Genomic DNA, 14,354 nt, shown 5'->3' with positions numbered 1-14,354 from the left:
AAAAACAGAATCGAACAGGTTGATTATCCAATGAAATGTACTCTGAATAAACATGTAGGTACCCAATGTAGCAACCAAAATAAACCTTAATATGTAGATATCCCAACCCTACTTATGAAAATAAACATAGATATAAGAACAGGCGACAGGTAGCAGAGACAACAAACAAAGTTGCATACGTACCTGATTAATCCAATTTTTTAACATAAAACAAGGGTGGGAAAAGAATGGGTGGGAAATACTCGCCTCCTGTCATTAATAAAATTAAGATTATAGGTACACTAAAGCTAGCATAATCTACAATTTTATAACATGACAGGAGGCTTCGTATTTGCTGTTTCAACGCTCAGATCACCAATCCAACGCTGTTTGTGTCGCCGGTACCTATTCCAGGAGATAGCAGAGTAATCCTAATTGTACTTACCAACTGCGAAAAAACGACAGTAGACGGGTCAATGAAGATGTCAGCCGACGAAGCATCTCAAACACGGAAAAAACACCATTTGCTGATAGATCCATCGAACTTGATGTTGCCATCCGCTTCCTAGCGGACGGGACCTGAGCTTGGAAGCTGACCCATCAGCTATCTTCATGTAGTTGTAAAATGTCGAAGGCCGTTTGCGGACGTATGGCTGCGAGAAGAAACTGCCATCATGTCTCAACTCTTGATCTGTAGGATGGTTCCTCCGATCGTGTCAGGGTCATCTGGCGACGCGGCCTTGCAGGTAGATCCCCAAACACAAGGAATGCGTCTAAGTCCACCAACAAGACGCAATATAACAGAGTATGATCATTCCTTCTCTCCTGGCCTACCTGGTGAGATGTCTCATCCGGGAATAAATCTGTAATGCAGTCGAGAGTGTGGTCAAACTAGCCGTATCCTAATTGATTCCGATATTCCAAATGGACTGTGTAATCCTCGGACTATGTAGAGAAAAGATTCCAAAGGACGTCCATTCCTGGTTCCGAACTGAACTCGTGTGGAGGAAACAGTAGTCAACTATTTTCTGGAATAGAGAATCCCAGAAATATTCAAAGGAATGGAAAGTGCAAACCGGAGTGCAGATTTCCATCCAGATATGTCCTCGTCTAAGAGTGAAAGGTGTCTGTTTAGGAGTCGGGGTACCCCAGGTACTCTCACAAAATCTCGTAGGTCTCTTCGACGGTAGTTGAAGAGTAGGTTAGCGTGAATCGAAAAACAAAACGGCTCCCGCGAGGGGAAATAGCTAATAGACGGAGGACCCACCATCTCCGAACCCTGTTCACCAGGTATGCGTTCCGAGGAGATGGGGCAGTCCTGCCCCCTTATCCCCAGATCGTAACGACCGGGGAACTCAAGACAACCGGAATGTCCGGTCTTACCATGTGAACCATGTGTACGGTTACCTTCAGACCGGATAACAGGCCTTCCTATTCTAGGTACCCAAGCAAGGCAGTGTCCGTTTGCTCCATGAAGGTTTCCGTAGCTCCTGTCATCTTGATATGGGAGAAACTGTCTGCGCGGTTGGTCCGCAATAGTCTGGATATCCAAACAGAAAGCAGTTCCCCGATATAAATGGTGCAGAATATACCAAAACCTGCACTCTCGTAATACCTGAGGCCATCCGTTAGCCGTACCATCTCCAGGAGTGTGTGTACCTAAGAGATCCGGAGCCGGTAGAGCCATTACAGGAGATAGAATAGAGTGATCCAGCCTAAAATGTATATCTTGTATGACTAGGCAGTCCTCTATAACGAAATCAGTAGCATGGACGTAAGATCCAATTGAATGCAGGAGGGACGCAACTCTCTGTGTAGTCATTGATGTCTTGCACCGGTCCAAGCCGGTTTGATGAGCATATGGCCGGCCCTGTAGAGTGTCGAGTGTATGAGAGAGCCGCGTTCTCTACTAATGTGATCGATTAACGTGATAGCTTCCGGCTGATAGTCTGAGCGGGCCGTGCCCGTAAATAACCAAACAGTAGAGTCTACATCCGTGACCGGTTCTCTCTATGAGAATGTGTCCTCCAAACATGTCCTCTGTATCCAGCTCAGTATCTGGCCGAGTTTGAGGGAGGGCTGCGCCCTCTAACAACAAATCAGTGTCCGGTCCTGTCTCTGAGAGGGGTTCGCTCTCTGTTCCTGAAAATAAAATATTCTTGGATTGAGATGATGGAGGGTCGCACCCTCCTGTGGTCCAAACTAGAGTCCCTAGAGACTCAGGGTGACCAATTGCAGGGTACACCAAATACCAATATCAGCATAAGGCTGATGGCAATCTACGGAAAAAAACAACAAAGAAAAAGAAAACTACCAGCTGACCGCCCGGATCCCGTGCGCGCGCGCGGGGTCCAGGACGACCGTTGGTAGCCTGAGGAAAGCTGGAGACGTTCTCCGCAATCCACAAGCGCCCGGGAGGTCGGGGGAGGTCGAGTCAGGCCTCTCGACGACCCGAGCGAAAGGAAAAGGAAGTCGCGAAAACGAAAAAAATAACGTAGATAAGAGAAAGATACATAAATTCTAGATCAGATAGAAGGCACATAGCAGGCCGGAAGGTAAGCCCCACTGAACAGAGCCAGGAGCTAACCTAACGTGGGAAATAACTACCGATACCTCTAGGGATACCAGGAAGCAGATACGGAGGTAGATGTAAAAGACAAGGAAACCACCGTGTTCTCCTTTAGGTGTCTGAGCACCGATCCTTGCCTGTGCGAAGTTTTCCTCGGAGATGTATGACCGGGTCCTTATAAAAAACCATGCCCTTCAGGCATGAGGTTTAGGGCCTTCACCCTACCCACCATATTCAGATGGCCATATACATGCCTATTTCCATGTCACTAGTGGGCACCGGCATTTCCTCAATGATATTCCCCCCCGAGCCTGCGGCCTAGCAGGGGTTCGGCGCCAATAGAGCAGGCCTGTCAGAAGTGCACAGGCCCAGCAGGCCAAACGAATGGGCACAGGATAGTCGGCCAAGCAAATAGGCACGGACGTAGCAGGCCATACAGATGGGCACAGACATAGCAGGCCGTTCTTATGGGCACAGACATAGCAGGCCGTTCTTATGGGCACAGATATAGCAGGCCATACTTATGGGCACAGACATAGCAGGCCGTTCTTATGGGCACAGACATAGCAGGCCGTTCTTATGGGCACAGACATAGCAGGCCGTTCTTATGGGCACAGACATAGCAGGCCGTTCTTATGGGCACAGACATAGCAGGCCGTTCTTATGGGCACAGACATAGCAGGCCGTACTTATGGGCACAGACATAGCAGGCCGTTCTTATGGGCACAGACATAGCAGGCCATTCTTATGGGCACAGACATAGCAGGCCGTTCTTATGGGCACAGACATAGCAGGCCGTTCTTATGGGCACAGACATAGCATGTCCGTTCTTATGGGCACAGACATAGCAGGCCGTTCTTATAGGCACAGACATAGCAGGCCGTACTTATGGGTACAGACATAGCAGGCCGTTCTTATGGGCACAGACATAGCAGGCCGTTCTTATGGGCACAGACATAGCAGGCCGTTCTTATGGGCACAGACATAGCAGGCCATTCTTAGGCCAATCCTGGGTTGCGGATCATTATTATATTATCATAATATGGTATTTATATAGCGCCATTCTACTCCGCAGCGCTTTACAAGGGTATCGCGGGTAGAGGTCCCTAGAAATCGTAGATCCTCAGGGGCATCCTGTGACATAGGACCCCTACACACCAACCCTTTTAGACAGCGTAATGCCGTGTGAATAATCTGAACCAGGACCGGCAGTCCCTAAATGCCCCGCAGGCAAAATAGTGGTATACCAGCCGTAGCACATACAGGCTGAACCTGGTCCAGTGATTATAGTGCCCATGAATCACGACATACAGCGTGATTAATTTAAAACTGAGAAGGGCATGCACATGAAGCTGCAGACCTGTTTGAGAATTCTTCATCAGTATATGTCTCATCAGCATGTCATCTGAATAGAATTAGAGTCAGCACAGACTGGTCTCTCATATCAATCTGAGCCAGAGTTAGGTCTGCTTAGCTTTTTAAATATGCCCAGGATAGTGAATATCTTACTCGAGTAGTCTGGTCTCTGTCTCCATGGATGGACCATGTACATAAATACCGAAGCATAGGGACTGGTAGTTAACCATAATTTTGCAATATAAAAATTTCACGTGTCCTTGCATCATATAAGATCCAACAAAAGATGATCCACGTGTTCCTCCAGCCAGCATGTAATTACACAACAGATAGATGTCTTGCTATACAGGGGATTTGAACTCATGGATGAAAATCCCCAGTGCAAGTCTGTAACCACTGAGCCACCATACATGTGCTTACTATATATCTAATAGGAGGTAGATAATGAGAGGAGAGTAATGAAGAAAAAAATGGAGACCTTAATCCAAAAAAAGTCACATCAATGAAAGCATACAAATACCATGCAGAAAAATATGCAAAGTGAGAATCCAAGAGACAAGCCTGGAATAATCACTTACAAATATCAATGTAGTCCAGATACTCACAGAAATAGTGAGCTACCTGACTTCTGGCTCTGTATGTGCCCTGTTACAGAGCCAGACCCCAGTGGGGAAGAAAAACTCGGTGTCCGACCATCGTGGGAGGAAGAGGGGGCGCGTTTAGCAGGCGCACCCTCCTCTAGCTGGTCGGATGCACGCGGATCCAGGGGGGAGCCGCATGGCGAGGTGGCCATGTGCGTGAGCGATCCGGGCCGCCGGGTACTCGCGCCTGACCGCGAGATACCCCGCGCGCCGGCAGACTCACCCTGGAGCACGGGGGATCAGAGGAGTTAGCCAAAAGCTAGTCTCCTGAAACCCGAGCTAAGCACCCATAGTCCGCGGTGAGGGTTAACTGCGGGGTGTTAGATAGTGGGGTAGGGAGAAAACGAAGGGGTTAACTGCATGAATCCCTGGAAAACACCCCATAAAAAACACCACAATGAGAGGGGGCTACCCCAAGGAAACAGGGAAGCCAAGAGACAGTAAAAAAAGGGGGGCAGTAACCCCAAACCACACAATATGAAAAAATAAGCAAACATAGTAACTCTATATATAAATAACATAAAATAAATAGCTAGATATAGGAAGAAAAGTAAAAACAAATATAATATACAAGATGTATATATAAAAAATAAATAAATATATAAATATATAATATGAAAAATAAAATATAAAATATAAAAAATATAAATCCATAAAACCAAAATATAATATGATCACTAGAATAACAAATATAAATAATAGATAAGTCATATCAAATCCCAGAGCCACCAACTAATAATAGCAGGAGGCAGTGGTACTCTGACCTGTACTGATGCGGAGCAGCAAAGAAAGAGGAAATGATGCATGGGGAGGGGAGTTTTATAGTACCTAACTTTTTTCTGATTGGTTGTTTTTTCTGTGCTGCTGTGGAGTTCTAGTAAAGAGAGACTTAAGCAAATATGAAGCCTCCTGTCATGTTATAAAATTGCATCACACTAAACAATTTAAAGATAGAGGGGGGTGAGGAACCTTATCTGCTGGCATTGGGGATCTGCCGGTATTTGGGATGAGAGGAGACGGTAAGTAATAAATATTCAAATAGTCTATATTAGAGAGAGGAACTATGTGAATGAACAACATACAATAAAGTGAATCTATGTACTAATATTTACACTTCCGTAAGTTTGAACATACGTATCCTCAGAACCCTTAAGATTCCCTATCATAATGTCAAAGCATTCAAATCATTGGACAGTATCAAGGGGAGAATACTAAAAGAAGATCCAATGTATGTATTTCAGAATAAGATTTAAACATAGGTCAGGTCCTTTCCCGTTTACATTTGTATCCTGAAATACATATAAAAACATATACTGCAGTACCTAGATACCTAGATGTAGGGACTTAAATTTCAATACCTACTGTGTCCCATGTACCCACTAATGTATGTAGAAAGATACATATGCATAAGCACTACATATGCAGGGATGGACTCACAGTGGCCTGAGCCCCTGGGCATAATTAGGACCCTTGCCCCCTGCAAACCCAGATATACGCTGGTGTAGATTTACCGTGTATTTGATTGTATGTACATGTAAAGTTAATGCAGGCTTCTGTGTGTATATTCACTGTGAGCCATGGTGTAAGTAAATATATGTATGTCTTAGTAATAGAGGCTATAGTCGGGGTAGGGAATTATAAGGGCTATAGTGGGGGTAAGGGAAAATATGAGCTGTAGTGGGTGCAGAAGAGTGTTAGGGGCAGTGGTAGGTGCAGGGGGTTATAGAAGCTGTATTAAGTGCAATGGGTAATATGAGCTGTAGTAATTGTAGGGGTTATAAGGGCAGTAGTGAGTGTAGATAGGTATAGGGGCTGTAGTGGGTAAAAAGGGATGCATAGGGTGCATGTGCTGTTGTGGGCAGAGGGTCTGCAGGAGTTAGAGGGGCTTTAGGAGTTGCAAAGGGCAGTGTTGCTTTAGAGAGTAGAGAGACAGTGGGGGATGAAGGGCTCTAAAGGTGTAGAAAGCTTGGAGAGGGTGGAGGGGCTATAGGTGCTGCAGGGGGTGCAGGAATCTTAGGTGCTGAAGGGCATATATGGGCTGTAGGGGGTTGTCAGGGTATTTATATCGGCAGACATTTTGTGCTATGATAGAAATACAAAGTGTATATTCTGAAGTCATTATGAACAGACCAGACTTCATTTTGTTATTTTCAAGTTAACAAAGAGACACACAATTTCTATCCTTTCTCTAAAACTGGCCAGAGCTAATGGAATGCATAGTATAAACAAACCAAGTGATATGAGACTGTCTAAATTGCTAATGGAATAGAATAAATCATAAACCCAGACATAGGTGACAGAGAAGATTAAATACATTAATTTTACTTTCTATATGTACAAAGTCCCATTGTAAGTTTTGAGGTCATTTTTAGTTTAAGAACTGTCATATTAGAAATTACTACAGAATTTGGAGACACAGTCTGAAGAAAGCCCAAGGAAAGGCTTTGAAATGACAAGTGAACATAAAAATATAGCCACATATAGATAAGCCAAAATTACGTCAAAATAGCCACCAGGAAAAGTTAACTCTTTCCTGGATAGGTATGTTTAGTGGGATGAGACTGCCATCTATTGTCCAAATACTAAAATGGTTATCTAGAAAGGAACCACACCTACAGTGTTGTTATTGGTTATTAGCCAGTGACAAACAGAAAATCTGTCCCTTTAAAAGTTAAGACAAAGGGAAGAGAGAGTCATTCAAATATTCAGAAAAATTCAATCAGCAATCGGCATTCAGAGATTCAGTCATTCAGAGAAAGCAAGGAAATCAAAGCGATCAGAGTAATCAAGAAAATCAGGAGGGAGAAAGCAGTCGGGGGCAAAAGAGTCGGAAGCAGGCTAAGAAAGAAAATACAGAAACATTCCTTGACACTTAGCTACCTGAGAACATCTGGTGAGAATATCTATTAACTGGTAAATATACTGGCTTCAATTAATTAATTTAAATTAATTAATATTTTCTAGTAGCATGATATATGACTGGATAAAATCATGATCAGATTTCGATATTCAGAAATCTTCGTAATTAAAGAATATATATATGGTTATAGTATCCCAATCTGCAGATGGGATTAATATTAATTATATATATATATTAATGTGATTAATATCACATGTTTGCATATTGTGACATTTATCCAGCTGTATTGATTTGCTATAAAATAAGATTAAATATCTGTTTAAGCAAATTAATAAAAATATCAGCTTATAGAACAGGTAGATTCTCATTGGATGGATTTAGGAAATGGCTAATTAACTGGTAATATGTTATTTTATTTAAAATTACATAAGAATAGATCTTAAATGCCTAGAAGAGGTCTAGCCAGCATTGAAAGGGTTATTCTGTCAGCTAAAGCTTTTACGACCTTACGCTGCATTCTCTTCTCTATGTGAAACTTTCTTTGTCTCTGTGAAGCCCATCATAAATCTTCTTGACGGCTAATGTGTAGATTCTAAACTGCGTTAACCATTAGGAGATGTTTTTATATTACCATATTGTATTGCATACTCATGTTATACTGAATTTCCATTGATTATTATCATGCATGTTACTCATTATTATTATTTAAATTGTTAAAAATAAAAATTATCTATTTTTATAAACAATTTGTGATTTTAATTATATGATATACATTTCACTTACACGATACGTTCTTTGGGATCTAAGAATTTAAATAGTGGGAAATTCTCTCTGTTTACTATTATTATCCCATAAATATCCCCACAGGGTGCATAAGCTGTATGGGGTAGAGAGGCTGCAGGGTGTGCAGGGATTTTAGGGGCTGTATGGGGTTAAATGTGGTGGGTGCAGGGGCTATCAGGGGAAGACGACCGCAGGTGATAGAAGGGATGTAGGGGGTAGAGGGACCATAGGGAGTGCGGGGGTTGTAGAGACTGTTAGGGTAGTGGGTTTCTAGATGACAATTGGGCTCTAGGGGGCAGAGGAAGTGGAGGGACTGTACGGCATAGAGAGGCTGTAGGGGCTTGTAGAGGGTAGAGTGGTAGTAGGGGCTTATAGGTGAGTGGGGCAGTAACAATTCTTCCATGCTTTATGGGGGGAGAATGAGAGAGACCACAGTAATATCTCAACAATTTATTGATAACAAAAAGATTAAAACACTTGCTTAAATCTTGGGGAGCTTTTGACACATAACTCACAAATCAGCCTGTGAAAGCACGCTGGTTGAAAGGCCAACAGTCTGTTTTGGGTTCCAAAACTGCCAGATAACATTGGGTTTCACAGTCTACCTCTCCATGATGTATAATGTCACATTTCACCCACCTCCCTTTAGTATTGCGTTAATTTTACACGAAATATTTTGCAAATATATGGAATAGGCTATTAATGAGGAATATATGCTGTAAGTATGGTGTAATGATAAATAGTTCATAACTTTTATTGGTATAATTAGGTGACTTTTTTTTTAATCAGTGTGATATAAAAAGGTAACAGACTTCATACATGGCTGTGTGTTTGTATTTAACCCCTTAAGGACACATGACATGTGTGACATGTCATGATTCCCTTTTATTCCAGAAGTTTGGTCCTTAAGGGGTTAAAGGGACACTCCACTGCTCAAAGACAAAATAATGAAAAATCATTAGTAGATATAACTCAAATGCAAACTTACATGCATCTAATGCATTTTTTCATTGGAGTTATATGTAAAAACAGCTTGCAAAAACTGCAGCTCTCTTGTCTGCTTCCTTTACAAGCACTCCTCTGCTAACCCCACCCAGACTTTATGTGACTGTTCAATCACAGACTTTCCTATGTATCTCAATGAGAAGTCTTTGCAAGACAGATGCTCTGTGCAATTGCTGCCTCTTGAGTTCAGTGCAAATAATCTGACCAAACCAGAAAGTAACAAGACCTGACGTCTGCGTAAATAAACAGTGGGTGTAGCCAGTATAATTTGGTTATAATGGTTTTGAACAAATTTGTTCTACTTGCCACAAACATAATTGAAGATTATGCTAGCTTTAGTGTATTAATAATCTTAATTTTAATAATGTCAAGGTTAATACTCCCCAACACGCAAACCAGAGAACAATAAAGACAAGCACAAATAGACGTATTACCGGACCTTAAGGTGGCCGGACTTAACGTAGGAATGAGAGATAGGAATAGTCAAACACGCCAAGGTCAGGAATACAGAGATACGGGAAAGCGAATAGACAGAGCCAAGGTCAGGGAGCCAGAAACGAGAATAACCGATAAACAAGCCGAAGTCAGGAACCAAAGAAAAAGTCAACTATTCAGAACGCACTCTCTGGCTATAATAAACCACGACAGGGCAAGGAAGTGATGTCAGAAGGAGGTTAATATAGGTTAAAGTGAATACTGATAGGCAGGGACAGAACTGAGGGAGGTATAAATAGGTAGTAGCAATTGGCTACTATCTCTTTAAGAGAAGATTATACGCTACCCCTGCCGGTTACCTTGTGTGCGCGCGCACGTCCACGGACGCTTTCCCAGATGCGCGCGCGCGCCCCTGGAGGTGTGCGCGCGCAACGCCCGCCAGCGATCCACACCGTTCGACAGGAGAGGACGGACGGCGGGACCGGAACGCCGCGGGACACAAAGTATGGCAAATAATGACAGGAGGCGAGTATTTTGCATCTCTCTTTACTAACTCCTTACAGCCGTAAAGAAACACATAGAAAAAGGAGAGCAGGATGTACATAAGGCAATGTGACCTCATCATTTCCTCTTTCAGAAAGCGACAACAAGCAGACGTAAATATATAGCAAACAATAAAACTAATAACTCCAAGTTCCCATGTGCGAAGGAGCAAACTTCCAAAGAATTCTATACGAACAACGAAAAAGAGTTCAGGATTGAGACAAATCCGAAGGATAAAATCTCCAATAGTTTCACATGAACTGCCAATTATCTTCAGAGACGAATCATACTGAAAAGAGAATGTGTGACAGGTTTAGACAGTCACGAACATGTAACTCCAATTAGCTTACCACCTAACATCCCATTGGAGAATGTAGTAACTATAATCTGATAACTGAGGAATTGTAATGAGAACGCTAATGAGGAATGAGGAAGTACAAACATATAAGCATCAATGTGAGAGGCAAACCTACCTTAGCCCCTGATATCTGCAAATAGAAAGGGTGGGCAGCGAAGCGGGGGGGGGGGGGGTGAATCCTCGCCTCCTGTCATTATTAAAATTAGATTATTAGTACACTAAAGCTAGCATAATCTTCAATTTTACCACATGACAGGAGGCTTCGTATTTTGCATTTTGTAACGCTGAGAAAAGAGGATAGAACTAAATAAGAGTCCTACGGTGTGCCGAGAGACCCAGTATTCAGCGTTGTGGGGAGGTCTTCCCCGTTGAGTGCCCACGTATACACCATCTAACGGGAAATTATACAAGACCAAGTCTGACCGTTTGTCAGCAGGATGTTTAGTCCCATAGAGTGAAAGGAGAACAACCTCCACAACTCATAAGCTGGAGAGGTATGACATTGGGTAGTTGGTATCCTAGAGGATCCTAGTCCCTTGCGTGTCCTCAGGTAGTGATAAAGGCTGCAGTTCCGTCTCCATCCTCACATAAGGGATCAAGATGCAGGACCGAACCAGACAGGCTGGGAATGTCCAGATGTAGTGGTAGGGTCATCGCTTGCCTGGGTTCCCAGATTCCCAAGAGGTCCCTGGCAGCCTGCAATCGTCCTCTGACCTGCCAAGAAACCCCCAAAGCGGGTCCAGGTCCCTAGGTAGCCGACCCTCCCAGGATATGGGTCATGAATGTAGCAGGAGAAGATTCTCGCCTGCTCGAGAACTTCTGTAGACCTTGTAAGCATGAGAAGCACAAGTCCTTCGGGGAGGTCCGGTCGGACGGAGCGCGATCACCATCGTGCCTCGACTTATACTGTGACGAGTGGTAAAAATCAGTCGGCCCCTATGAGATGTGTCTCCCCCGGGAGACAGGTTGATCTTCTGTGAAGAAGACCGGGATCGAAGGAGCCTACATGTTGTCTGATAAACATGAATTTGTCCATCCCGGTGGATGTGAAACCTGACCGCCTAATCTGTGGTTACCTGCAGTAGGGTGCAGCCAATCTAGTACTTCTTTATCAATCCATGTATTGTGAAGTATAGGACCAAGAAGTCTAGGTATACAACATACAGGGTCGAGGTGGTGCCGCAGAGAGTCGTGCGAATATTCCCAAGTTGTGGGATAGTCTACGAATCCTCTGAGCAAATAGTCTTCTACAAGTCTGGAGGTTCCAGCCGGTTCTCGGATGAACGTGGGTGTTGACGAGTTTTCAGTTCCCTGGAGTGATCTGAATGAGGTTCTCCTGGAAGAGAGTGTGTCTCGTCTTCCCTGCCTGTATACATTACTTTTTTCGGTAGTTTATCATGGGCCACCAGACTCCGAGCTACTGGATCAGGAAGGAGAGGATGTCCCCTGAAAACTTGGTAAGGTGGTCGAGCGGGAAGGAAGAAGACCATCCTGGCGTGTCTTTAGGTCCTGAACGCAAGTCGGTTGACTACATGAAAGTGGTCTTTCCCAGGATTGAGTGCCTTTCACCTAGATGTGGTGAAATCCCCTGTGGATGTAGTAGGAGGTATATTGATGGTATCTGTGCGTACCGTGTTCTCTGTCCGCTTATCTGGAGCACCATTGGTTGACTCTCGCTCTATATGGGTAATAGAGCTAGTGGTAGCAGATCTCGGGTCAGATGTCCCAAAGTGTTTGACGACCGGCTCTGTTGCCAACCAGTTCCAAAGAATCCCTTGTAAAGGTAATCACATAACACGTCCCTACTAGGGAGTTGGGCCCTTATGGAAGCCGTGGGACCCTTGCGTGCCTAATAAGTTCCCTTCGGAACTTTGTGCCTTGTGTTCTGACTATCTTGGCGCCCAGTAACGCCAACCATCCATCAGTGTGGAGGAGTGCTGCTATGGGCATCTATGGGAGAGGCCAACACTGGGGTTTCCTGCGAGGAGCAGAAACAGTTTTTTGAGTCCATATACCCAAGTTGTATGCCCGTTCCCGGATGATGTTTGGCGGCGTCCAGCATCGCCCTTGGTAAGGTCGTGAATCCTGAAAGACCTCCTCCGTTGGTCACTATAGTCGTCTGAGCCGTTCTGACCGGCATGGAAGGGCATGGGTTTGTCCGACCGTCAGCGGATATGGACATTCTAAGCAAGAGGGTGCAAAGCCACGAGTGCATAATGTTGTCGAGTAGGATTATCGTAGTAAGGGATACCCCTGTGTAAGGCACAAACCAGTATTCAGGCACAGGATGCAGGGCAAACAGATCAGTCTACTATGACAGTAGGCAGTGTTCACGGAAAACCTTGCGGGTCTTATTCCGAATCGTGGGCAAATAAAACAGACTAGGGCTCACCCAGTACATAGAGGTTGCCATTGCATTGCCTCCACTGAGCAGCACCGTGCAGTGCACGTATAGTGGGGGCTCACCCCGGGTGCACAGGGTATGAACCCTTAAGTTCTGACCATCGCCCTGATAGAGAGTATTAAATTCACCTCAAGGGGAATATATAGCATTAAGTAAGCGGCTCGGAACTCCTATTCAGCGGTTGTAACCGCATGCCTCTGTTCGGCATTTTAGTGCAGTGCACGCCTAGGGGGTACAGGGCATAAACCCATACTGTATCTTAATTCATTATCAATGGAGGTATTCCTTCAGCTGTAGGTAGAGGTTGTTGCCGTAAGACTTCCTTCGGTCGGGTAGTGTGACTCCCCCATTGTAGGGGTCTTACCCCGAGAGCACCGGGTCTGAACCGGTAAGTGCCGGTCCCATATCCGAAGTTCGGGTTTTCAATCCTTGAGCTCGCTGTTGATAGGGGTAGGAGTGCTGTAGGGGGCTCACCCCGGTTGCACAGGGTATGAACCCATCAGTGCTGGCCATAAGCCTGATAGAGAGTGTCCTACAGCTCTTCCAATATTTAATACACCGCCATGGGGGATATTCTGCGCTGAAACTTGTGACTCTGTCCCCTTTTTAGCCAAATAGATTGGCTTATACCTAGTCAGAGATCACCTGAGGTGCGCGGGGTATGTACCCGTCAAGTGTGGGTCGCAGCCAAATAAAACAGACTGGATGAGAGCACAATCCGTTTCATTGTGTGCAATGCACCATGCAGACCCCAGCAGGGTGTAGTAATGTGCAATTTATTGTGTGCAATTTATTGTCTCAAAGTATCAAAACAACCCCAGCAGGGTGTGTGATATGCAGTAGTGTGCACTTTATTGTCTCACAGTACCAAAACAACCCCAGCAGGGTGTGTGATATGGGGTACCCCAGCGGGGTATCTGTTGTAGTGTAAATAATGCCAGTGGACCCCAGCAGGGTCTGTATAAATGACTGTAAGGTATAATAACCCGGGTAGGGTATTCTGTATCTGTCACTTAGTGTTGTCAAATTGTCCCAGCAGTGCAAACCACAATATTGGGATTTGTATAACTGGGCCTCACCCAGGATCACAGAGGTGGCCACAGGGCGACCTCCAAAAGCAGCACGGTAATAGGGGCAGCACCCCAGGCAGGCACAGGGTAATAAGCCCTTTAGTGCCTAATATGGCAGTAATGAGACAAAAGTGACTGACCTCTGAGGGATAATAGGTTATAGCACTAGCTCTAAGCTCCGTCATCTGTTGTGTTCTGACAGGTAGTCTAAGTGATAGGGGTCATCCCTTTGAGCATCCATTACCAGACATAGAGTCTTGCAGTAGATTCCTGAACCCTGATCCAGGTGATATCCCTTCAAATCTCCTATCACTGATATCTACTTATACAGTACCATCTTGATAGTCTGTG

The sequence above is a fragment of the Pelobates fuscus genome, chromosome 4 (genome assembly GCF_036172605.1).
Source record: "Pelobates fuscus isolate aPelFus1 chromosome 4, aPelFus1.pri, whole genome shotgun sequence".
Taxonomy (NCBI): Eukaryota; Metazoa; Chordata; class Amphibia; order Anura; family Pelobatidae; genus Pelobates; species Pelobates fuscus.
Note: the sequence above shows the minus strand (reverse complement) of the source record.